This window comes from Danio rerio, chromosome 5, assembly GCF_049306965.1.
Source record: "Danio rerio strain Tuebingen ecotype United States chromosome 5, GRCz12tu, whole genome shotgun sequence".
NCBI classification, from domain to species: Eukaryota; Metazoa; Chordata; class Actinopteri; order Cypriniformes; family Danionidae; genus Danio; species Danio rerio.
The window spans coordinates 44,027,877-44,050,410 of record NC_133180.1 but is presented as its reverse complement, the minus strand read 5'-3'; the positions used below and the strand labels follow the sequence as shown (position 1 = coordinate 44,050,410).

The following is a 22,534-nucleotide window of genomic DNA, read 5'->3' as shown; positions in this document are numbered from 1 at the left end:
AGACAGAATGGTTGTTATCAATCCGGCGATCAAATGAAGTTGCTCTTAGCTCATTCTCTAAAGCGCAGCAATCTTGGATCTGTGTGTCTTTTTCTCCCTCTCTTCACAATTGCAATCTTTGGAACCGCAGCAAAAAAGCGAGTGAGCAAAATCGAGCTCTTTTTTACCACAAGAAGGACATGGTCAATATTGAATGGTGGGTTTGTTTCTTTGGACAGCTTTATGCTCAAGCCTGAGGTGGGGTAAGGAGTTCAGCGTCTTGAAGAAAATGCCCCCCCGTCGGTAAATCGAACCCCGGTCTTACGCGTGACAGGCGGAGATACTGTCCACTATACTAACGAGGATCACTTATGCATGAATGTAAACTGTTCAGCTGCACTATTATGTTGAGGGTGCCTGAGAGCAAAAGGCTGCAAGTTTCTTCCGACGAACGTCGCACTGTGGGCTTGTTTTTTTTTTTGGACAGATTCATGCTGAAGCTCAAGTTTTTAAGAGGAGTTTAGCATCCTAAAAAAAGCCCTCCCTGGCAGGGAAGCGAACCCTGATCATCCGGGTGACACATGGAAATACTGTCCACTATACTAACAAAGACTAGCGTGCTTTTGGTTATGTCAAGCGTGGGTGGACACTTTCTGCCAGCAGTCTCACCAAACCGAAGCCAAGCCATTCCTCCTTAAGACAGGCAGAGTCAGACATGTAATAAAAACAACGACCGATGGGTTCAGTCCAAAGGGCAAACTGTAGCTTCTGCTGGTTATAGTCACCCTCAAAACCTTTGGCTGTTACCAAGGACTGGGCTCTAATCTGTCTGATGTCCTAATAACACATTTTTACATGGTGACATCACTGCAGCTTTGAAAATGTGGATATATTTGTCTTAACCAAAGACTGCACCTCTTTCTGTGTGAGCTCATTCTGTACTGCGTAATGCTTCGATGCCTTCATTTCAACAAAGTAGGATTACGAGGCCAACGTGCCTTGCAGTCACCCTTGCCGAACATTGTGCTGTGTATGGCCAACTGCTCTGATTAAGCAACATAGTTTTACAGCTCGAGTTTCTCTTCAATCACGCACAAATCTTTCGCCTTTTACTAAAGATTTCCGTGGGGAGGAACTATTGTGAGTTTTGTTTATTTTTGGGTGCTCTGCTATCTGCAGAGCTGCATTAAGATGTTGAATTGCAGAACGAGATGTGGAAGAGTGTTTGTGTCAGTAGATTAGCCTAGACAGAATGGTTGTTATCAATCCGGCGATCAAATGAAGTTGCTCTTAGCTCATTCTCTAAAGCGCAGCAATCTTGGATCTGTGTGTCTTTTTCTCCCTCTCTTCACAATTGCAGTCTTTGGAACCGCAGCAAAAAAGCGAGTGAGCAAAATCGAGCTCTTATTTACCACAAGAAGGACATGGCCAATATTGTATGGTGGGTTTGTTTCTTTGGACAGCTTTATGCTTAAGCCTGAGGTGGGGTAAGGAGTTCAGCGTCTTGAAGAAAATGCCTCCCCGTCGGGGAATCGAACCCCGGTCTTCCGCGTGACAGGCGGAGATACTGTCCACTATACTAACGAGGATCACTTATGCAAGAATGTAAACTGTTCAGCTGCACTATTATGTTGAGGGTGCCTGAGAGCAAAAGGCTGCAAGTTTCTTCCGACGAACGTCGCACTGTGGGCTTGTTTTTTTTTTGGACAGATTCATGCTGAAGCTCAAGTTTTTAAGAGGAGTTTAGCATCCTAAAAAAAGCCCCCCCTGGCAGGGAAGCGAACCCTGATCATCCGGGTGACACATGGAAATACTGTCCACTATACTAACAAAGACTAGCAAGCTTTTGGTTATGTCAAGCGTGGGTGGACACTTTCTGCCAGCAGTCTCACCAAACCGAAGCCAAGCCATTCCTCCTTAAGACAGGCAGAGTCAGACATGTAATAAAAACAACGACCGATGGGTTCAGTCCAAAGGGCAAACTGTAGCTTCTGCTGGTTATAGTCACCCTCAAAACCTTTGGCTGTTACCAAGGACTGGGCTCTAATCTGTCTGATGTCCTAATAACACAATTTTACATGGTGACATCACTGCAGCTTTGAAAATGTGGATATATTTGTCTTAACCAAAGACTGCAACTCTTTCTGTGTGACCTCATTCTGTACTGCGTAATGCTTCGATGCCTTCATTTCAACAAAGTAGGATTACGAGGCCAACGTGCCTTGCAGTCACCCTTGCCGAACATTGTGCTGTGTATGGCCAACTGCTCTGATTAAGCAGCATAGTGTTACAGCTCGAGTTTCTCTTCAATCACGCACAAATCTTTCGCCTTTTACTAAAGATTTCCGTGGGGAGGAACTATTGTGAGTTTTGTTTATTTTTGGGTGCTCTGCTATCTGCAGAGCTGCATTAAGATGTTGAATTGCAGAACGAGATGTGGAAGAGTGTTTGTGTCAGTAGATTAGCCTAGACAGAATGGTTGTTATCAATCCGGCGATCAAATGAAGTTGCTCTTAGCTCATTCTCTAAAGCGCAGCAATCTTGGATCTGTGTGTCTTTTTCTCCCTCTCTTCACAATTGCAGTCTTTGGAACCGCAGCAAAAAAGCGAGTGAGCAAAATCGAGCTCTTTTTTACCACAAGAAGGACATGGCCAATATTGTATGGTGGGTTTGTTTCTTTGGAAAGCTTTATGCTTAAGCCTGAGGTGGGGTAAGGAGTTCAGCGTCTTGAAGAAAATGCCTCCCCGTCGGGGAATCGAACCCCGGTCTTCCGCGTGACAGGCGGAGATACTGTCCACTATACTAACGAGGATCACTTATGCAAGAATGTAAACTGTTCAGCTGCACTATTATGTTGAGGTTGCCTGAGAGCAAAAGGCTGCAAGTTTCTTCCGACGAACGTCGCACTGTGGGCTTGTTTTTTTTTTGGACAGATTCATGCTGAAGCTCAAGTTTTTAAGAGGAGTTTAGCATCCTAAAAAAAGGCCCCCCTGGCAGGGAAGCGAACCCTGATCATCCGGGTGACACATGGAAATACTGTCCACTATACTAACAAAGACTAGCGTGCTTTTGGTTATGTCAAGCGTGGGTGGACACTTTCTGCCAGCAGTCTCACCAAACCGAAGCCAAGCCATTCCTCCTTAAGACAGGCAGAGTCAGACATGTAATAAAAACAACGACCGATGGGTTCAGTCCAAAGGGCAAACTGTAGCTTCTGCTGGTTATAGTCACCCTCAAAACCTTTGGCTGTTACCAAGGACTGGGCTCTAATCTGTCTGATGTCCTAATAACACAATTTTACAAGGTGACATCACTGCAGCTTTGAAAATGTGGATATATTTGTCTTAACCAAAGACTGCACCTCTTTCTGTGTGACCTCATTCTGTACTGCGTAATGCTTCGATGCCTTCCTTTCAACAAAGTAGGATTACGAGGCCAACGTGCCTTGCAGTCACCCTTGCCGAACATTGTGCTGTGTCACGCCAAGTGCTCTGATTAAGCAGCATAGTGTTACAGCTCGAGTTTCTCTTCAATCACGCACAAATCTTTCGCCTTTTACTAAAGATTTCCGTGGGGAGGAACTATTGTGAGTTTTGTTTATTTTTGGGTGCTCTGCTATCTGCAGAGCTGCATTAAGATGTTGAATTGCAGAACGAGATGTGGAAGAGTGTTTGTGTCAGTAGATTAGCCTAGACAGAATGGTTGTTATCAATCCGGCGATCAAATGAAGTTGCTCTTAGCTCATTCTCTAAAGCGCAGCAATCTTGGATCTGTGTGTCTTTTTCTCCCTCTCTTCACAATTGCAGTCTTTGGAACCGCAGCAAAAAAGCGAGTGAGCAAAATCGAGCTCTTATTTACCACAAGAAGGACATGGCCAATATTGTATGGTGGGTTTGTTTCTTTGGACAGCTTTATGCTTAAGCCTGAGGTGGGGTAAGGAGTTCAGCGTCTTGAAGAAAATGCCTCCCCGTCGGGGAATCGAACCCCGGTCTTCCGCGTGACAGGCGGAGATACTGTCCACTATACTAACGAGGATCACTTATGCAACTATGTAAACTGTTCAGCTGCACTATTATGTTGAGGGTGCCTGAGAGCAAAAGGCTGCAAGTTTCTTCCGACGAACGTCGCACTGTGGGCTTGTTTTTTTTTTGGACAGATTCATGCTGAAGCTCAAGTTTTTAAGAGGAGTTTAGCATCCTAAAAAAAGCCCCCCCTGGCAGGGAAGCGAACCTTGATCATCCGGGTGACACATGGAAATACTGTCCACTATACTAACAAAGACTAGCGTGCTTTTGGTTATGTCAAGCGTGGGTGGACACTTTCTGCCAGCAGTCTCACCAAACCGAAGCCAAGCCATTCCTCCTTAAGACAGGCAGAGTCAGACATGTAATAAAAACAACGACCGATGGGTTCAGTCCAAAGGGCAAACTGTAGCTTCTGCTGATTATAGTCACCCTCAAAACCTTTGGCTGTTACCAAGGACTGGGCTCTAATCTGTCTGATGTCCTAATAACACAATTTTACATGGTGACATCACTGCAGCTTTGAAAATGTGGATATATTTGTCTTAACCAAAGACTGCACCTCTTTCTGTGTGACCTCATTCTGTACTGCGTAATGCTTCGATGCCTTCATTTCAACAAAGTAGGATTACGAGGCCAACGTGCCTTGCAGTCACCCTTGCCGAACATTGTGCTGTGTATGGCCAACTGCTCTGATTAAGCAGCATAGTGTTACAGCTCGAGTTTCTCTTCAATCACGCACAAATCTTTCGCCTTTTACTAAAGATTTCCGTGGGGAGGAACTATTGTGAGTTTTGTTTATTTTTGGGTGCTCTGCTATCTGCAGAGCTGCATTAAGATGTTGAATTGCAGAACGAAATGTGGAAGAGTGTTTGTGTCAGTAGATTAGCCTAGACAGAATGGTTGTTATCAATCCGGCGATCAAATGAAGTTGCTCTTAGCTCATTCTCTAAAGCGCAGCAATCTTGGATCTGTGTGTCTTTTTCTCCCTCTCTTCACAATTGCAATCTTTGGAACCGCAGCAAAAAAGCGAGTGAGCAAAATCGAGCTCTTTTTTACCACAAGAAGGACATGGTCAATATTGAATGGTGGGTTTGTTTCTTTGGACAGCTTTATGCTCAAGCCTGAGGTGGGGTAAGGAGTTCAGCGTCTTGAAGAAAATGCCTCCCCGTCGGGGAATCGAACCCCGGTCTTCCGCGTGACAGGCGGAGATACTGTCCACTATACTAACGAGGATCACTTATGCAAGAATGTAAACTGTTCAGCTGCACTATTATGTTGAGGGTGCCTGAGAGCAAAAGGCTGCAAGTTTCTTCCGACGAACGTCGCACTGTGGGCTTGTTTTTTTTTTTGGACAGATTCATGCTGAAGCTCAAGTTTTTAAGAGGAGTTTAGCATCCTAAAAAAAGCCCCCCCTGGCAGGGAAGCGAACCCTGATCATCCGGGTGACACATGGAAATACTGTCCACTATACTAACAAAGACTAGCAAGCTTTTGGTTATGTCAAGCGTGGGTGGACACTTTCTGCCAGCAGTCTCACCAAACCGAAGCCAAGCCATTCCTCCTTAAGACAGGCAGAGTCAGACATGTAATAAAAACAACGACCGATGGGTTCAGTCCAAAGGGCAAACTGTAGCTTCTGCTGGTTATAGTCACCCTCAAAACCTTTGGCTGTTACCAAGGACTGGGCTCTAATCTGTCTGATGTCCTAATAACACAATTTTACATGGTGACATCACTGCAGCTTTGAAAATGTGGATATATTTGTCTTAACCAAAGACTGCAACTCTTTCTGTGTGACCTCATTCTGTACTGCGTAATGCTTCGATGCCTTCATTTCAACAAAGTAGGATTACGAGGCCAACGTGCCTTGCAGTCACCCTTGCCGAACATTGTGCTGTGTATGGCCAACTGCTCTGATTAAGCAGCATAGTGTTACAGCTCGAGTTTCTCTTCAATCACGCACAAATCTTTCGCCTTTTACTAAAGATTTCCGTGGGGAGGAACTATTGTGAGTTTTGTTTATTTTTGGGTGCTCTGCTATCTGCAGAGCTGCATTAAGATGTTGAATTGCAGAACGAGATGTGGAAGAGTGTTTGTGTCAGTAGATTAGCCTAGACAGAATGGTTGTTATCAATCCGGCGATCAAATGAAGTTGCTCTTAGCTCATTCTCTAAAGCGCAGCAATCTTGGATCTGTGTGTCTTTTTCTCCCTCTCTTCACAATTGCAGTCTTTGGAACCGCAGCAAAAAAGCGAGTGAGCAAAATCGAGCTCTTTTTTACCACAAGAAGGACATGGCCAATATTGTATGGTGGGTTTGTTTCTTTGGAAAGCTTTATGCTTAAGCCTGAGGTGGGGTAAGGAGTTCAGTGTCTTGAAGAAAATGCCTCCCCGTCGGGGAATCGAACCCAGGTCTTCCGCGTGACAGGCGGAGATACTGTCCACTATACTAACGAGGATCACTTATGCAAGAATGTAAACTGTTCAGCTGCACTATTATGTTGAGGTTGCCTGAGAGCAAAAGGCTGCAAGTTTCTTCCGACGAACGTCGCACTGTGGGCTTGTTTTTTTTTTTGGACAGATTCATGCTGAAGCTCAAGTTTTTAAGAGGAGTTTAGCATCCTAAAAAAAGGCCCCCCTGGCAGGGAAGCGAACCCTGATCATCCGGGTGACACATGGAAATACTGTCCACTATACTAACAAAGACTAGCGTGCTTTTGGTTATGTCAAGCGTGGGTGGACACTTTCTGCCAGCAGTCTCACCAAACCGAAGCCAAGCCATTCCTCCTTAAGACAGGCAGAGTCAGACATGTAATAAAAACAACGACCGATGGGTTCAGTCCAAAGGGCAAACTGTAGCTTCTGCTGGTTATAGTCACCCTCAAAACCTTTGGCTGTTACCAAGGACTGGGCTCTAATCTGTCTGATGTCCTAATAACACAATTTTACATGGTGACATCACTGCAGCTTTGAAAATGTGGATATATTTGTCTTAACCAAAGACTGCACCTCTTTCTGTGTGAGCTCATTCTGTACTGCGTAATGCTTCGATGCCTTCATTTCTACAAAGTAGGATTACGAGGCCAACGTGCCTTGCAGTCACCCTTGCCGAACATTGTGCTGTGTATGGCCAACTGCTCTGATTAAGCAGCATAGTGTTACAGCTCGAGTTTCTCTTCAATCACGCACAAATCTTTCGCCTTTTACTAAAGATTTCCGTGGGGAGGAACTATTGTGAGTTTTGTTTATTTTTGGGTGCTCTGCTATCTGCAGAGCTGCATTAAGATGTTGAATTGCAGAACGAGATGTGGAAGAGTGTTTGTGTCAGTAGATTAGCCTAGACAGAATGTTTGTTATCAATCCGGCGATCAAATGAAGTTGCTCTTAGCTCATTCTCTAAAGCGCAGCAATCTTGGATCTGTGTGTCTTTTTCTCCCTCTCTTCACAATTGCAATCTTTGGAACCGCAGCAAAAAAGCGAGTGAGCAAAATCGAGCTCTTTTTTACCACAAGAAGGACATGGTCAATATTGAATGGTGGGTTTGTTTCTTTGGACAGCTTTATGCTCAAGCCTGAGGTGGGGTAAGGAGTTCAGCGTCTTGAAGAAAATGCCTCCCCGTCGGGGAATCGAACCCCGGTCTTCCGCCTGACAGGCGGAGATACTGTCCACTATACTAACGAGGATCAATTATGCATGAATGTAAACTGTTCAGCTGCACTATTATGTTGAGGGTGCCTGAGAGCAAAAGGCTGCAAGTTTCTTCCGACGAACGTCGCACTGTGGGCTTGTTTTTTTTTTGGACAGATTCATGCTGAAGCTCAAGTTTTTAAGAGGAGTTTAGCATCCTAAAAAAAGCCCCCCCTGGCAGGGAAGCGAACCCTGATCATCCGGGTGACACATGGAAATACTGTCCACTATACTAACAAAGACTAGCGTGCTTTTGGTTATGTCAAGCGTGGGTGGACACTTTCTGCCAGCAGTCTCACCAAACCGAAGCCAAGCCATTCCTCCTTAAGACAGGCAGAGTCAGACATGTAATAAAAACAACGACTGATGGGTTCAGTCCAAAGGGCAAACTGTAGCTTCTGCTGGTTATAGTCACCCTCAAAACCTTTGGCTGTTACCAAGGACTGGGCTCTAATCTGTCTGATGTCCTAATAACACATTTTTACATGGTGACATCACTGCAGCTTTGAAAATGTGGATATATTTGTCTTAACCAAAGACTGCACCTCTTTCTGTGTGAGCTCATTCTGTACTGCGTAATGCTTCGATGCCTTCATTTCAACAAAGTAGGATTACGAGGCCAACGTGCCTTGCAGTCACCCTTGCCGAACATTGTGCTGTGTATGGCCAACTGCTCTGATTAAGCAGCATAGTGTTACAGCTCGAGTTTCTCTTCAATCACGCACAAATCTTTCGCCTTTTACTAAAGATTTACGTGGGGAGGAGCTATTGTGAGTTTTGTTTATTTTTGGGTGCTCTGCTATCTGCAGAGCTGCATTAAGATGTTGAATTGCAGAACGAGATGTGGAAGAGTGTTTGTGTCAGTAGATTAGCCTAGACAGAATGGTTGTTATCAATCCGGCGATCAAATGAAGTTGCTCTTAGCTCATTCTCTAAAGCGCAGCAATCTTGGATCTGTGTGTCTTTTTCTCCCTCTCTTCACAATTGCAGTCTTTGGAACCGCAGCAAAAAAGCGAGTGAGCAAAATCGAGCTCTTATTTACCACAAGAAGGACATGGCCAATATTGTATGGTGGGTTTGTTTCTTTGGACAGCTTTATGCTTAAGCCTGAGGTGGGGTAAGGAGTTCAGCGTCTTGAAGAAAATGCCTCCCCGTCGGGGAATCGAACCCCGGTCTTCCGCGTGACAGGCGGAGATACTGTCCACTATACTAACGAGGATCACTTATGCAAGAATGTAAACTGTTCAGCTGCACTATTATGTTGAGGGTGCCTGAGAGCAAAAGGCTGCAAGTTTCTTCCGACGAACGTCGCACTGTGGGCTTGTTTTTTTTTTGGACAGATTCATGCTGAAGCTCAAGTTTTTAAGAGGAGTTTAGCATCCTAAAAAAAGGCCCCCCTGGCAGGGAAGCGAACCCTGATCATCCGGGTGACACATGGAAATACTGTCCACTATACTAACAAAGACTAGCGTGCTTTTGGTTATGTCAAGCGTGGGTGGACACTTTCTGCCAGCAGTCTCACCAAACCGAAGCCAAGCCATTCCTCCTTAAGACAGGCAGAGTCAGACATGTAATAAAAACAACGACCGATGGGTTCAGTCCAAAGGGCAAACTGTAGCTTCTGCTGGTTATAGTCACCCTCAAAACCTTTGGCTGTTACCAAGGACTGGGCTCTAATCTGTCTGATGTCCTAATAACACAATTTTACATGGTGACATCACTGCAGCTTTGAAAATGTGGATATATTTGTCTTAACCAAAGACTGCACCTCTTTCTGTGTGAGCTCATTCTGTACTGCGTAATGCTTCGATGCCTTCATTTCTACAAAGTAGGATTACGAGGCCAACGTGCCTTGCAGTCACCCTTGCCGAACATTGTGCTGTGTATGGCCAACTGCTCTGATTAAGCAGCATAGTGTTACAGCTCGAGTTTCTCTTCAATCACGCACAAATCTTTCGCCTTTTACTAAAGATTTCCGTGGGGAGGAACTATTGTGAGTTTTGTTTATTTTTGGGTGCTCTGCTATCTGCAGAGCTGCATTAAGATGTTGAATTGCAGAACGAGATGTGGAAGAGTGTTTGTGTCAGTAGATTAGCCTAGACAGAATGGTTGTTATCAATCCGGCGATCAAATGAAGTTGCTCTTAGCTCATTCTCTAAAGCGCAGCAATCTTGGATCTGTGTGTCTTTTTCTCCCTCTCTTCACAATTGCAATCTTTGGAACCGCAGCAAAAAAGCGAGTGAGCAAAATCGAGCTCTTTTTTACCACAAGAAGGACATGGTCAATATTGAATGGTGGGTTTGTTTCTTTGGACAGCTTTATGCTCAAGCCTGAGGTGGGGTAAGGAGTTCAGCGTCTTGAAGAAAATGCCCCCCCGTCGGTAAATCGAACCCCGGTCTTACGCGTGACAGGCGGAGATACTGTCCACTATACTAACGAGGATCACTTATGCATGAATGTAAACTGTTCAGCTGCACTATTATGTTGAGGGTGCCTGAGAGCAAAAGGCTGCAAGTTTCTTCCGACGAACGTCGCACTGTGGGCTTGTTTTTTTTTTTGGACAGATTCATGCTGAAGCTCAAGTTTTTAAGAGGAGTTTAGCATCCTAAAAAAAGCCCTCCCTGGCAGGGAAGCGAACCCTGATCATCCGGGTGACACATGGAAATACTGTCCACTATACTAACAAAGACTAGCGTGCTTTTGGTTATGTCAAGCGTGGGTGGACACTTTCTGCCAGCAGTCTCACCAAACCGAAGCCAAGCCATTCCTCCTTAAGACAGGCAGAGTCAGACATGTAATAAAAACAACGACCGATGGGTTCAGTCCAAAGGGCAAACTGTAGCTTCTGCTGGTTATAGTCACCCTCAAAACCTTTGGCTGTTACCAAGGACTGGGCTCTAATCTGTCTGATGTCCTAATAACACATTTTTACATGGTGACATCACTGCAGCTTTGAAAATGTGGATATATTTGTCTTAACCAAAGACTGCACCTCTTTCTGTGTGAGCTCATTCTGTACTGCGTAATGCTTCGATGCCTTCATTTCAACAAAGTAGGATTACGAGGCCAACGTGCCTTGCAGTCACCCTTGCCGAACATTGTGCTGTGTATGGCCAACTGCTCTGATTAAGCAGCATAGTGTTACAGCTCGAGTTTCTCTTCAATCACGCACAAATCTTTCGCCTTTTACTAAAGATTTCCGTGGGGAGGAACTATTGTGAGTTTTGTTTATTTTTGGGTGCTCTGCTATCTGCAGAGCTGCATTAAGATGTTGAATTGCAGAACGAGATGTGGAAGAGTGTTTGTGTCAGTAGATTAGCCTAGACAGAATGGTTGTTATCAATCCGGCGATCAAATGAAGTTGCTCTTAGCTCATTCTCTAAAGCGCAGCAATCTTGGATCTGTGTGTCTTTTTCTCCCTCTCTTCACAATTGCAGTCTTTGGAACCGCAGCAAAAAAGCGAGTGAGCAAAATCGAGCTCTTATTTACCACAAGAAGGACATGGCCAATATTGTATGGTGGGTTTGTTTCTTTGGACAGCTTTATGCTTAAGCCTGAGGTGGGGTAAGGAGTTCAGCGTCTTGAAGAAAATGCCTCCCCGTCGGGGAATCGAACCCCGGTCTTCCGCGTGACAGGCGGAGATACTGTCCACTATACTAACGAGGATCACTTATGCAACTATGTAAACTGTTCAGCTGCACTATTATGTTGAGGGTGCCTGAGAGCAAAAGGCTGCAAGTTTCTTCCGACGAACGTCGCACTGTGGGCTTGTTTTTTTTTTGGACAGATTCATGCTGAAGCTCAAGTTTTTAAGAGGAGTTTAGCATCCTAAAAAAAGGCCCCCCTGGCAGGGAAGCGAACCTTGATCATCCGGGTGACACATGGAAATACTGTCCACTATACTAACAAAGACTAGCGTGCTTTTGGTTATGTCAAGCGTGGGTGGACACTTTCTGCCAGCAGTCTCACCAAACCGAAGCCAAGCCATTCCTCCTTAAGACAGGCAGAGTCAGACATGTAATAAAAACAACGACCGATGGGTTCAGTCCAAAGGGCAAACTGTAGCTTCTGCTGATTATAGTCACCCTCAAAACCTTTGGCTGTTACCAAGGACTGGGCTCTAATCTGTCTGATGTCCTAATAACACAATTTTACATGGTGACATCACTGCAGCTTTGAAAATGTGGATATATTTGTCTTAACCAAAGACTGCACCTCTTTCTGTGTGACCTCATTCTGTACTGCGTAATGCTTCGATGCCTTCATTTCAACAAAGTAGGATTACGAGGCCAACGTGCCTTGCAGTCACCCTTGCCGAACATTGTGCTGTGTATGGCCAACTGCTCTGATTAAGCAGCATAGTGTTACAGCTCGAGTTTCTCTTCAATCACGCACAAATCTTTCGCCTTTTACTAAAGATTTCCGTGGGGAGGAACTATTGTGAGTTTTGTTTATTTTTGGGTGCTCTGCTATCTGCAGAGCTGCATTAAGATGTTGAATTGCAGAACGAGATGTGGAAGAGTGTTTGTGTCAGTAGATTAGCCTAGACAGAATGGTTGTTATCAATCCGGCGATCAAATGAAGTTGCTCTTAGCTCATTCTCTAAAGCGCAGCAATCTTGGATCTGTGTGTCTTTTTCTCCCTCTCTTCACAATTGCAGTCTTTGGAACCGCAGCAAAAAAGCGAGTGAGCAAAATCGAGCTCTTATTTACCACAAGAAGGACATGGCCAATATTGTATGGTGGGTTTGTTTCTTTGGACAGCTTTATGCTTAAGCCTGAGGTGGGGTAAGGAGTTCAGCGTCTTGAAGAAAAGGCCTCCCCGTCGGGGAATCGAACCCCGGTCTTCCGCGTGACAGGCGGAGATACTGTCCACTATACTAACGAGGATCACTTATGCAAGAATGTAAACTGTTCAGCTGCACTATTATGTTGAGGGTGCCTGAGAGCAAAAGGCTGCAAGTTTCTTCCGACGAACGTCGCACTGTGGGCTTGTTTTTTTTTTTGGACAGATTCATGCTGAAGCTCAAGTTTTTAAGAGGAGTTTAGCATCCTAAAAAAAGCCCCCCCTGGCAGGGAAGCGAACCCTGATCATCCGGGTGACACATGGAAATACTGTCCACTATACTAACAAAGACTAGCGTGCTTTTGGTTATGTCAAGCGTGGGTGGACACTTTCTGCCAGCAGTCTCACCAAACCGAAGCCAAGCCATTCCTCCTTAAGACAGGCAGAGTCAGACATGTAATAAAAACAACGACCGATGGGTTCAGTCCAAAGGGCAAACTGTAGCTTCTGCTGGTTATAGTCACCCTCAAAACCTTTGGCTGTTACCAAGGACTGGGCTCTAATCTGTCTGATGTCCTAATAACACAATTTTACATGGTGACATCACTGCAGCTTTGAAAATGTGGATATATTTGTCTTAACCAAAGACTGCACCTCTTTCTGTGTGAGCTCATTCTGTACTGCGTAATGCTTCGATGCCTTCATTTCAACAAAGTAGGATTACCAGGCCAACGTGCCTTGCAGTCACCCTTGCCGAACATTGTGCTGTGTATGGCCAACTGCTCTGATTAAGCAGCATAGTGTTACAGCTCGAGTTTCTCTTCAATCACGCACAAATCTTTCGCCTTTTACTAAAGATTTCCGTGGGGAGGAACTATTGTGAGTTTTGTTTATTTTTGGGTGCTCTGCTATCTGCAGAGCTGCATTAAGATGTTGAATTGCAGAACGAGATGTGGAAGAGTGTTTGTGTCAGTAGATTAGCCTAGACAGAATGGTTGTTATCAATCCGGCGATCAAATGAAGTTGCTCTTAGCTCATTCTCTAAAGCGCAGCAATCTTGGATCTGTGTGTCTTTTTCTCCCTCTCTTCACAATTGCAGTCTTTGGAACCGCAGCAAAAAAGCGAGTGAGCAAAATCGAGCTCTTATTTACCACAAGAAGGACATGGCCAATATTGTATGGTGGGTTTGTTTCTTTGGACAGCTTTATGCTTAAGCCTGAGGTGGGGTAAGGAGTTCAGTGTCTTGAAGAAAATGCCTCCCCGTCGGGGAATCGAACCCCGGTCTTCCGCGTGACAGGCGGAGATACTGTCCACTATACTAACGAGGATCACTTATGCAACTATGTAAACTGTTCAGCTGCACTATTATGTTGAGGGTGCCTGAGAGCAAAAGGCTGCAAGTTTCTTCCGACGAACGTCGCACTGTGGGCTTGTTTTTTTTTTGGACAGATTCATGCTGAAGCTCAAGTTTTTAAGAGGAGTTTAGCATCCTAAAAAAAGCCCCCCCTGGCAGGGAAGCGAACCTTGATCATCCGGGTGACACATGGAAATACTGTCCACTATACTAACAAAGACTAGCGTGCTTTTGGTTATGTCAAGCGTGGGTGGACACTTTCTGCCAGCAGTCTCACCAAACCGAAGCCAAGCCATTCCTCCTTAAGACAGGCAGAGTCAGACATGTAATAAAAACAACGACCGATGGGTTCAGTCCAAAGGGCAAACTGTAGCTTCTGCTGATTATAGTCACCCTCAAAACCTTTGGCTGTTACCAAGGACTGGGCTCTAATCTGTCTGATGTCCTAATAACACAATTTTACATGGTGACATCACTGCAGCTTTGAAAATGTGGATATATTTGTCTTAACCAAAGACTGCACCTCTTTCTGTGTGACCTCATTCTGTACTGCGTAATGCTTCGATGCCTTCATTTCAACAAAGTAGGATTACGAGGCCAACGTGCCTTGCAGTCACCCTTGCCGAACATTGTGCTGTGTATGGCCAACTGCTCTGATTAAGCAGCATAGTGTTACAGCTCGAGTTTCTCTTCAATCACGCACAAATCTTTCGCCTTTTACTAAAGATTTCCGTGGGGAGGAACTATTGTGAGTTTTGTTTATTTTTGGGTGCTCTGCTATCTGCAGAGCTGCATTAAGATGTTGAATTGCAGAACGAGATGTGGAAGAGTGTTTGTGTCAGTAGATTAGCCTAGACAGAATGGTTGTTATCAATCCGGCGATCAAATGAAGTTGCTCTTAGCTCATTCTCTAAAGCGCAGCAATCTTGGATCTGTGTGTCTTTTTCTCCCTCTCTTCACAATTGCAATCTTTGGAACCGCAGCAAAAAAGCGAGTGAGCAAAATCGAGCTCTTTTTTACCACAAGAAGGACATGGTCAATATTGAATGGTGGGTTTGTTTCTTTGGACAGCTTTATGCTCAAGCCTGAGGTGGGGTAAGGAGTTCAGCGTCTTGAAGAAAATGCCCCCCCGTCGGTAAATCGAACCCCGGTCTTACGCGTGACAGGCGGAGATACTGTCCACTATACTAACGAGGATCACTTATGCATGAATGTAAACTGTTCAGCTGCACTATTATGTTGAGGGTGCCTGAGAGCAAAAGGCTGCAAGTTTCTTCCGACGAACGTCGCACTGTGGGCTTGTTTTTTTTTTGGACAGATTCATGCTGAAGCTCAAGTTTTTAAGAGGAGTTTAGCATCCTAAAAAAAGCCCTCCCTGGCAGGGAAGCGAACCCTGATCATCCGGGTGACACATGGAAATACTGTCCACTATACTAACAAAGACTAGCGTGCTTTTGGTTATGTCAAGCGTGGGTGGACACTTTCTGCCAGCAGTCTCACCAAACCGAAGCCAAGCCATTCCTCCTTAAGACAGGCAGAGTCAGACATGTAATAAAAACAACGACCGATGGGTTCAGTCCAAAGGGCAAACTGTAGCTTCTGCTGGTTATAGTCACCCTCAAAACCTTTGGCTGTTACCAAGGACTGGGCTCTAATCTGTCTGATGTCCTAATAACACATTTTTACATGGTGACATCACTGCAGCTTTGAAAATGTGGATATATTTGTCTTAACCAAAGACTGCACCTCTTTCTGTGTGAGCTCATTCTGTACTGCGTAATGCTTCGATGCCTTCATTTCAACAAAGTAGGATTACGAGGCCAACGTGCCTTGCAGTCACCCTTGCCGAACATTGTGCTGTGTATGGCCAACTGCTCTGATTAAGCAACATAGTTTTACAGCTCGAGTTTCTCTTCAATCACGCACAAATCTTTCGCCTTTTACTAAAGATTTCCGTGGGGAGGAACTATTGTGAGTTTTGTTTATTTTTGGGTGCTCTGCTATCTGCAGAGCTGCATTAAGATGTTGAATTGCAGAACGAGATGTGGAAGAGTGTTTTTGTCAGTAGATTAGCCTAGACAGAATGGTTGTTATCAATCCGGCGATCAAATGAAGTTGCTCTTAGCTCATTCTCTAAAGCGCAGCAATCTTGGATCTGTGTGTCTTTTTCTCCCTCTCTTCACAATTGCAGTCTTTGGAACCGCAGCAAAAAAGCGAGTGAGCAAAATCGAGCTCTTATTTACCACAAGAAGGACATGGCCAATATTGTATGGTGGGTTTGTTTCTTTGGACAGCTTTATGCTTAAGCCTGAGGTGGGGTAAGGAGTTCAGCGTCTTGAAGAAAATGCCTCCCCGTCGGGGAATCGAACCCCGGTCTTCCGCGTGACAGGCGGAGATACTGTCCACTATACTAACGAGGATCACTTATGCAAGAATGTAAACTGTTCAGCTGCACTATTATGTTGAGGGTGCCTGAGAGCAAAAGGCTGCAAGTTTCTTCCGACGAACGTCGCACTGTGGGCTTGTTTTTTTTTTGGACAGATTCAAGCTGAAGCTCAAGTTTTTAAGAGGAGTTTAGCATCCTAAAAAAAGCCCCCCCTGGCAGGGAAGCGAACCCTGATCATCCGGGTGACACATGGAAATACTGTCCACTATACTAACAAAGACTAGCAAGCTTTTGGTTATGTCAAGCGTGGGTGGACACTTTCTGCCAGCAGTCTCACCAAACCGAAGCCAAGCCATTCCTCCTTAAGACAGGCAGAGTCAGACATGTAATAAAAACAACGACCGATGGGTTCAGTCCAAAGGGCAAACTGTAGCTTCTGCTGGTTATAGTCACCCTCAAAACCTTTGGCTGTTACCAAGGACTGGGCTCTAATCTGTCTGATGTCCTAATAACACAATTTTACATGGTGACATCACTGCAGCTTTGAAAATGTGGATATATTTGTCTTAACCAAAGACTGCAACTCTTTCTGTGTGACCTCATTCTGTACTGCGTAATGCTTCGATGCCTTCATTTCAACAAAGTAGGATTACGAGGCCAACGTGCCTTGCAGTCACCCTTGCCGAACATTGTGCTGTGTATGGCCAACTGCTCTGATTAAGCAGCATAGTGTTACAGCTCGAGTTTCTCTTCAATCACGCACAAATCTTTCGCCTTTTACTAAAGATTTCCGTGGGGAGGAACTATTGTGAGTTTTGTTTATTTTTGGGTGCTCTGCTATCTGCAGAGCTGCATTAAGATGTTGAATTGCAGAACGAGATGTGGAAGAGTGTTTGTGTCAGTAGATTAGCCTAGACAGAATGGTTGTTATCAATCCGGCGATCAAATGAAGTTGCTCTTAGCTCATTCTCTAAAGCGCAGCAATCTTGGATCTGTGTGTCTTTTTCTCCCTCTCTTCACAATTGCAGTCTTTGGAACCGCAGCAAAAAAGCGAGTGAGCAAAATCGAGCTCTTTTTTACCACAAGAAGGACATGGCCAATATTGTATGGTGGGTTTGTTTCTTTGGAAAGCTTTATGCTTAAGCCTGAGGTGGGGTAAGGAGTTCAGCGTCTTGAAGAAAATGCCTCCCCGTCGGGGAATCGAACCCCGGTCTTCCGCGTGACAGGCGGAGATACTGTCCACTATACTAACGAGGATCACTTATGCAAGAATGTAAACTGTTCAGCTGCACTATTATGTTGAGGTTGCCTGAGAGCAAAAGGCTGCAAGTTTCTTCCGACGAACGTCGCACTGTGGGCTTGTTTTTTTTTTGGACAGATTCATGCTGAAGCTCAAGTTTTTAAGAGGAGTTTAGCATCCTAAAAAAAGGCCCCCCTGGCAGGGAAGCGAACCCTGATCATCCGGGTGACACATGGAAATACTGTCCACTATACTAACAAAGACTAGCGTGCTTTTGGTTATGTCAAGCGTGGGTGGACACTTTCTGCCAGCAGTCTCACCAAACCGAAGCCAAGCCATTCCTCCTTAAGACAGGCAGAGTCAGACATGTAATAAAAACAACGACCGATGGGTTCAGTCCAAAGGGCAAACTGTAGCTTCTGCTGGTTATAGTCACCCTCAAAACCTTTGGCTGTTACCAAGGACTGGGCTCTAATCTGTCTGATGTCCTAATAACACAATTTTACATGGTGACATCACTGCAGCTTTGAAAATGTGGATATATTTGTCTTAACCAAAGACTGCACCTCTTTCTGTGTGACCTCATTCTGTACTGCGTAATGCTTCGATGCCTTCCTTTCAACAAAGTAGGATTACGAGGCCAACGTGCCTTGCAGTCACCCTTGCCGAACATTGTGCTGTGTCACGCCAAGTGCTCTGATTAAGCAGCATAGTGTTACAGCTCGAGTTTCTCTTCAATCACGCACAAATCTTTCGCCTTTTACTAAAGATTTCCGTGGGGAGGAACTATTGTGAGTTTTGTTTATTTTTGGGTGCTCTGCTATCTGCAGAGCTGCATTAAGATGTTGAATTGCAGAACGAGATGTGGAAGAGTGTTTGTGTCAGTAGATTAGCCTAGACAGAATGGTTGTTATCAATCCGGCGATCAAATGAAGTTGCTCTTAGCTCATTCTCTAAAGCGCAGCAATCTTGGATCTGTGTGTCTTTTTCTCCCTCTCTTCACAATTGCAATCTTTGGAACCGCAGCAAAAAAGCGAGTGAGCAAAATCGAGCTCTTTTTTACCACAAGAAGGACATGGTCAATATTGAATGGTGGGTTTGTTTCTTTGGACAGCTTTATGCTCAAGCCTGAGGTGGGGTAAGGAGTTCAGCGTCTTGAAGAAAATGCCCCCCCGTCGGTAAATCGAACCCCGGTCTTACGCGTGACAGGCGGAGATACTGTCCACTATACTAACGAGGATCACTTATGCATGAATGTAAACTGTTCAGCTGCACTATTATGTTGAGGGTGCCTGAGAGCAAAAGGCTGCAAGTTTCTTCCGACGAACGTCGCACTGTGGGCTTGTTTTTTTTTTTGGACAGATTCATGCTGAAGCTCAAGTTTTTAAGAGGAGTTTAGCATCCTAAAAAAAGCCCCCCCTGGCAGGGAAGCGAACCCTGATCATCCGGGTGACACATGGAAATACTGTCCACTATACTAACAAAGACTAGCGTGCTTTTGGTTATGTCAAGCGTGGGTGGACACTTTCTGCCAGCAGTCTCACCAAACCGAAGCCAAGCCATTCCTCCTTAAGACAGGCAGAGTCAGACATGTAATAAAAACAACGACCGATGGGTTCAGTCCAAAGGGCAAACTGTAGCTTCTGCTGGTTATAGTCACCCTCAAAACCTTTGGCTGTTACCAAGGACTGGGCTCTAATCTGTCTGATGTCCTAATAACACATTTTTACATGGTGACATCACTGCAGCTTTGAAAATGTGGATATATTTGTCTTAACCAAAGACTGCACCTCTTTCTGTGTGAGCTCATTCTGTACTGCGTAATGCTTCGATGCCTTCATTTCAACAAAGTAGGATTACGAGGCCAACGTGCCTTGCAGTCACCCTTGCCGAACATTGTGCTGTGTATGGCCAACTGCTCTGATTAAGCAGCATAGTTTTACAGCTCGAGTTTCTCTTCAATCACGCACAAATCTTTCGCCTTTTACTAAAGATTTCCGTGGGGAGGAACTATTGTGAGTTTTGTTTATTTTTGGGTGCTCTGCTATCTGCAGAGCTGCATTAAGATGTTGAATTGCAGAACGAGATGTGGAAGAGTGTTTGTGTCAGTAGATTAGCCTAAACAGAATGGTTGTTATCAATCCGGCGATCAAATGAAGTTGCTCTTAGCTCATTCTCTAAAGCGCAGCAATCTTGGATCTGTGTGTCTTTTTCTCCCTCTCTTCACAATTGCAGTCTTTGGAACCGCAGCAAAAAAGCGAGTGAGCAAAATCGAGCTCTTATTTACCACAAGAAGGACATGGCCAATATTGTATGGTGGGTTTGTTTCTTTGGACAGCTTTATGCTTAAGCCTGAGGTGGGGTAAGGAGTTCAGCGTCTTGAAGAAAATGCCTCCCCGTCGGGGAATCGAACCCCGGTCTTCCGCGTGACAGGCGGAGATACTGTCCACTATACTAACGAGGATCACTTATGCAAGAATGTAAACTGTTCAGCTGCACTATTATGTTGAGGGTGCCTGAGAGCAAAAGGCTGCAAGTTTCTTCCGACGAACGTCGCACTGTGGGCTTGTTTTTTTTTTGGACAGATTCATGCTGAAGCTCAAGTTTTTAAGAGGAGTTTAGCATCCTAAAAAAAGCCCCCCCTGGCAGGGAAGCGAACCCTGATCATCCGGGTGACACATGGAAATACTGTCCACTATACTAACAAAGACTAGCAAGCTTTTGGTTATGTCAAGCGTGGGTGGACACTTTCTGCCAGCAGTCTCACCAAACCGAAGCCAAGCCATTCCTCCTTAAGACAGGCAGAGTCAGACATGTAATAAAAACAACGACCGATGGGTTCAGTCCAAAGGGCAAACTGTAGCTTCTGCTGGTTATAGTCACCCTCAAAACCTTTGGCTGTTACCAAGGACTGGGCTCTAATCTGTCTGATGTCCTAATAACACAATTTTACATGGTGACATCACTGCAGCTTTGAAAATGTGGATATATTTGTCTTAACCAAAGACTGCAACTCTTTCTGTGTGACCTCATTCTGTACTGCGTAATGCTTCGATGCCTTCATTTCAACAAAGTAGGATTACGAGGCCAACGTGCCTTGCAGTCACCCTTGCCGAACATTGTGCTGTGTATGGCCAACTGCTCTGATTAAGCAGCATAGTGTTACAGCTCGAGTTTCTCTTCAATCACGCACAAATCTTTCGCCTTTTACTAAAGATTTCCGTGGGGAGGAACTATTGTGAGTTTTGTTTATTTTTGGGTGCTCTGCTATCTGCAGAGCTGCATTAAGATGTTGAATTGCAGAACGAGATGTGGAAGAGTGTTTGTGTCAGTAGATTAGCCTAGACAGAATGGTTGTTATCAATCCGGCGATCAAATGAAGTTGCTCTTAGCTCATTCTCTAAAGCGCAGCAATCTTGGATCTGTGTGTCTTTTTCTCCCTCTCTTCACAATTGCAGTCTTTGGAACCGCAGCAAAAAAGCGAGTGAGCAAAATCGAGCTCTTTTTTACCACAAGAAGGACATGGCCAATATTGTATGGTGGGTTTGTTTCTTTGGAAAGCTTTATGCTTAAGCCTGAGGTGGGGTAAGGAGTTCAGCGTCTTGAAGAAAATGCCTCCCCGTCGGGGAATCGAACCCCGGTCTTCCGCGTGACAGGCGGAGATACTGTCCACTATACTAACGAGGATCACTTATGCAAGAATGTAAACTGTTCAGCTGCACTATTATGTTGAGGTTGCCTGAGAGCAAAAGGCTGCAAGTTTCTTCCGACGAACGTCGCACTGTGGGCTTGTTTTTTTTTTGGACAGATTCATGCTGAAGCTCAAGTTTTTAAGAGGAGTTTAGCATCCTAAAAAAAGGCCCCCCTGGCAGGGAAGCGAACCCTGATCATCCGGGTGACACATGGAAATACTGTCCACTATACTAACAAAGACTAGCGTGCTTTTGGTTATGTCAAGCGTGGGTGGACACTTTCTGCCAGCAGTCTCACCAAACCGAAGCCAAGCCATTCCTCCTTAAGACAGGCAGAGTCAGACATGTAATAAAAACAACGACCGATGGGTTCAGTCCAAAGGGCAAACTGTAGCTTCTGCTGGTTATAGTCACCCTCAAAACCTTTGGCTGTTACCAAGGACTGGGCTCTAATCTGTCTGATGTCCTAATAACACAATTTTACATGGTGACATCACTGCAGCTTTGAAAATGTGGATATATTTGTCTTAACCAAAGACTGCACCTCTTTCTGTGTGAGCTCATTCTGTACTGCGTAATGCTTCGATGCCTTCATTTCTACAAAGTAGGATTACGAGGCCAACGTGCCTTGCAGTCACCCTTGCCGAACATTGTGCTGTGTATGGCCAACTGCTCTGATTAAGCAGCATAGTGTTACAGCTCGAGTTTCTCTTCAATCACGCACAAATCTTTCGCCTTTTACTAAAGATTTCCGTGGGGAGGAACTATTGTGAGTTTTGTTTATTTTTGGGTGCTCTGCTATCTGCAGAGCTGCATTAAGATGTTGAATTGCAGAACGAGATGTGGAAGAGTGTTTGTGTCAGTAGATTAGCCTAGACAGAATGTTTGTTATCAATCCGGCGATCAAATGAAGTTGCTCTTAGCTCATTCTCTAAAGCGCAGCAATCTTGGATCTGTGTGTCTTTTTCTCCCTCTCTTCACAATTGCAATCTTTGGAACCGCAGCAAAAAAGCGAGTGAGCAAAATCGAGCTCTTTTTTACCACAAGAAGGACATGGTCAATATTGAATGGTGGGTTTGTTTCTTTGGACAGCTTTATGCTCAAGCCTGAGGTGGGGTAAGGAGTTCAGCGTCTTGAAGAAAATGCCTCCCCGTCGGGGAATCGAACCCCGGTCTTCCGCGTGACAGGCGGAGATACTGTCCACTATACTAACGAGGATCAATTATGCATGAATGTAAACTGTTCAGCTGCACTATTATGTTGAGGGTGCCTGAGAGCAAAAGGCTGCAAGTTTCTTCCGACGAACGTCGCACTGTGGGCTTGTTTTTTTTTTTGGACAGATTCATGCTGAAGCTCAAGTTTTTAAGAGGAGTTTAGCATCCTAAAAA

The 22,534-nt window shown here is 44.9% G+C and overlaps 1 protein-coding gene and 33 non-coding genes across 34 annotated transcripts in view; 19 read left to right on the top strand and 15 right to left on the bottom strand.

The window, feature by feature from the left end:
• The window catches only part of si:dkey-245n4.2, a 314,713-nt gene that overhangs the window by 145,856 nt on the left and 146,323 nt on the right, over window positions 1-22,534 (top strand). The gene's annotated exons all lie outside the window — the stretch shown is intronic.
• LOC141385930 (U5 spliceosomal RNA) lies at window positions 1,047-1,162 on the top strand. Its single transcript, XR_012407043.1, has one exon. It is a non-coding gene; the product is annotated as a U5 spliceosomal RNA (small nuclear RNA).
• On the bottom strand, window positions 1,497-1,568 carry trnad-guc (transfer RNA aspartic acid (anticodon GUC)). The gene has a single exon. It is a non-coding gene; the product is annotated as a tRNA-Asp (tRNA).
• On the top strand, window positions 2,270-2,385 carry LOC141385929 (U5 spliceosomal RNA). The gene has a single exon (XR_012407042.1). It is a non-coding gene; the product is annotated as a U5 spliceosomal RNA (small nuclear RNA).
• On the bottom strand, window positions 2,720-2,791 carry trnad-guc (transfer RNA aspartic acid (anticodon GUC)). The gene has a single exon. It is a non-coding gene; the product is annotated as a tRNA-Asp (tRNA).
• LOC141385928 (U5 spliceosomal RNA) lies at window positions 3,493-3,608 on the top strand. The gene has a single exon (XR_012407041.1). It is a non-coding gene; the product is annotated as a U5 spliceosomal RNA (small nuclear RNA).
• Window positions 3,943-4,014, bottom strand: trnad-guc (transfer RNA aspartic acid (anticodon GUC)). Its single transcript has one exon. It is a non-coding gene; the product is annotated as a tRNA-Asp (tRNA).
• Window positions 4,716-4,831, top strand: LOC141385927 (U5 spliceosomal RNA). Its single transcript, XR_012407040.1, has one exon. It is a non-coding gene; the product is annotated as a U5 spliceosomal RNA (small nuclear RNA).
• Window positions 5,166-5,237, bottom strand: trnad-guc (transfer RNA aspartic acid (anticodon GUC)). The gene has a single exon. It is a non-coding gene; the product is annotated as a tRNA-Asp (tRNA).
• Window positions 5,940-6,055, top strand: LOC141385926 (U5 spliceosomal RNA). Its single transcript, XR_012407039.1, has one exon. It is a non-coding gene; the product is annotated as a U5 spliceosomal RNA (small nuclear RNA).
• On the bottom strand, window positions 6,390-6,461 carry trnad-guc (transfer RNA aspartic acid (anticodon GUC)). The gene has a single exon. It is a non-coding gene; the product is annotated as a tRNA-Asp (tRNA).
• Window positions 7,164-7,279, top strand: LOC141385925 (U5 spliceosomal RNA). The gene has a single exon (XR_012407038.1). It is a non-coding gene; the product is annotated as a U5 spliceosomal RNA (small nuclear RNA).
• trnad-guc (transfer RNA aspartic acid (anticodon GUC)) lies at window positions 7,614-7,685 on the bottom strand. Its single transcript has one exon. It is a non-coding gene; the product is annotated as a tRNA-Asp (tRNA).
• LOC141385982 (U5 spliceosomal RNA) lies at window positions 8,387-8,502 on the top strand. Its single transcript, XR_012407095.1, has one exon. It is a non-coding gene; the product is annotated as a U5 spliceosomal RNA (small nuclear RNA).
• Window positions 8,837-8,908, bottom strand: trnad-guc (transfer RNA aspartic acid (anticodon GUC)). Its single transcript has one exon. It is a non-coding gene; the product is annotated as a tRNA-Asp (tRNA).
• LOC141385924 (U5 spliceosomal RNA) lies at window positions 9,610-9,725 on the top strand. Its single transcript, XR_012407037.1, has one exon. It is a non-coding gene; the product is annotated as a U5 spliceosomal RNA (small nuclear RNA).
• LOC141385923 (U5 spliceosomal RNA) lies at window positions 10,834-10,949 on the top strand. The gene has a single exon (XR_012407036.1). It is a non-coding gene; the product is annotated as a U5 spliceosomal RNA (small nuclear RNA).
• On the bottom strand, window positions 11,284-11,355 carry trnad-guc (transfer RNA aspartic acid (anticodon GUC)). Its single transcript has one exon. It is a non-coding gene; the product is annotated as a tRNA-Asp (tRNA).
• LOC141385922 (U5 spliceosomal RNA) lies at window positions 12,057-12,172 on the top strand. The gene has a single exon (XR_012407035.1). It is a non-coding gene; the product is annotated as a U5 spliceosomal RNA (small nuclear RNA).
• On the bottom strand, window positions 12,507-12,578 carry trnad-guc (transfer RNA aspartic acid (anticodon GUC)). The gene has a single exon. It is a non-coding gene; the product is annotated as a tRNA-Asp (tRNA).
• LOC141385921 (U5 spliceosomal RNA) lies at window positions 13,281-13,396 on the top strand. The gene has a single exon (XR_012407034.1). It is a non-coding gene; the product is annotated as a U5 spliceosomal RNA (small nuclear RNA).
• trnad-guc (transfer RNA aspartic acid (anticodon GUC)) lies at window positions 13,731-13,802 on the bottom strand. Its single transcript has one exon. It is a non-coding gene; the product is annotated as a tRNA-Asp (tRNA).
• LOC141385920 (U5 spliceosomal RNA) lies at window positions 14,504-14,619 on the top strand. Its single transcript, XR_012407033.1, has one exon. It is a non-coding gene; the product is annotated as a U5 spliceosomal RNA (small nuclear RNA).
• Window positions 15,727-15,842, top strand: LOC141385919 (U5 spliceosomal RNA). The gene has a single exon (XR_012407032.1). It is a non-coding gene; the product is annotated as a U5 spliceosomal RNA (small nuclear RNA).
• On the bottom strand, window positions 16,177-16,248 carry trnad-guc (transfer RNA aspartic acid (anticodon GUC)). Its single transcript has one exon. It is a non-coding gene; the product is annotated as a tRNA-Asp (tRNA).
• On the top strand, window positions 16,950-17,065 carry LOC141385918 (U5 spliceosomal RNA). Its single transcript, XR_012407031.1, has one exon. It is a non-coding gene; the product is annotated as a U5 spliceosomal RNA (small nuclear RNA).
• Window positions 17,400-17,471, bottom strand: trnad-guc (transfer RNA aspartic acid (anticodon GUC)). Its single transcript has one exon. It is a non-coding gene; the product is annotated as a tRNA-Asp (tRNA).
• Window positions 18,173-18,288, top strand: LOC141385917 (U5 spliceosomal RNA). Its single transcript, XR_012407030.1, has one exon. It is a non-coding gene; the product is annotated as a U5 spliceosomal RNA (small nuclear RNA).
• LOC141385916 (U5 spliceosomal RNA) lies at window positions 19,397-19,512 on the top strand. Its single transcript, XR_012407029.1, has one exon. It is a non-coding gene; the product is annotated as a U5 spliceosomal RNA (small nuclear RNA).
• Window positions 19,847-19,918, bottom strand: trnad-guc (transfer RNA aspartic acid (anticodon GUC)). The gene has a single exon. It is a non-coding gene; the product is annotated as a tRNA-Asp (tRNA).
• On the top strand, window positions 20,620-20,735 carry LOC141385915 (U5 spliceosomal RNA). The gene has a single exon (XR_012407028.1). It is a non-coding gene; the product is annotated as a U5 spliceosomal RNA (small nuclear RNA).
• On the bottom strand, window positions 21,070-21,141 carry trnad-guc (transfer RNA aspartic acid (anticodon GUC)). The gene has a single exon. It is a non-coding gene; the product is annotated as a tRNA-Asp (tRNA).
• Window positions 21,843-21,958, top strand: LOC141385914 (U5 spliceosomal RNA). Its single transcript, XR_012407027.1, has one exon. It is a non-coding gene; the product is annotated as a U5 spliceosomal RNA (small nuclear RNA).
• On the bottom strand, window positions 22,293-22,364 carry trnad-guc (transfer RNA aspartic acid (anticodon GUC)). Its single transcript has one exon. It is a non-coding gene; the product is annotated as a tRNA-Asp (tRNA).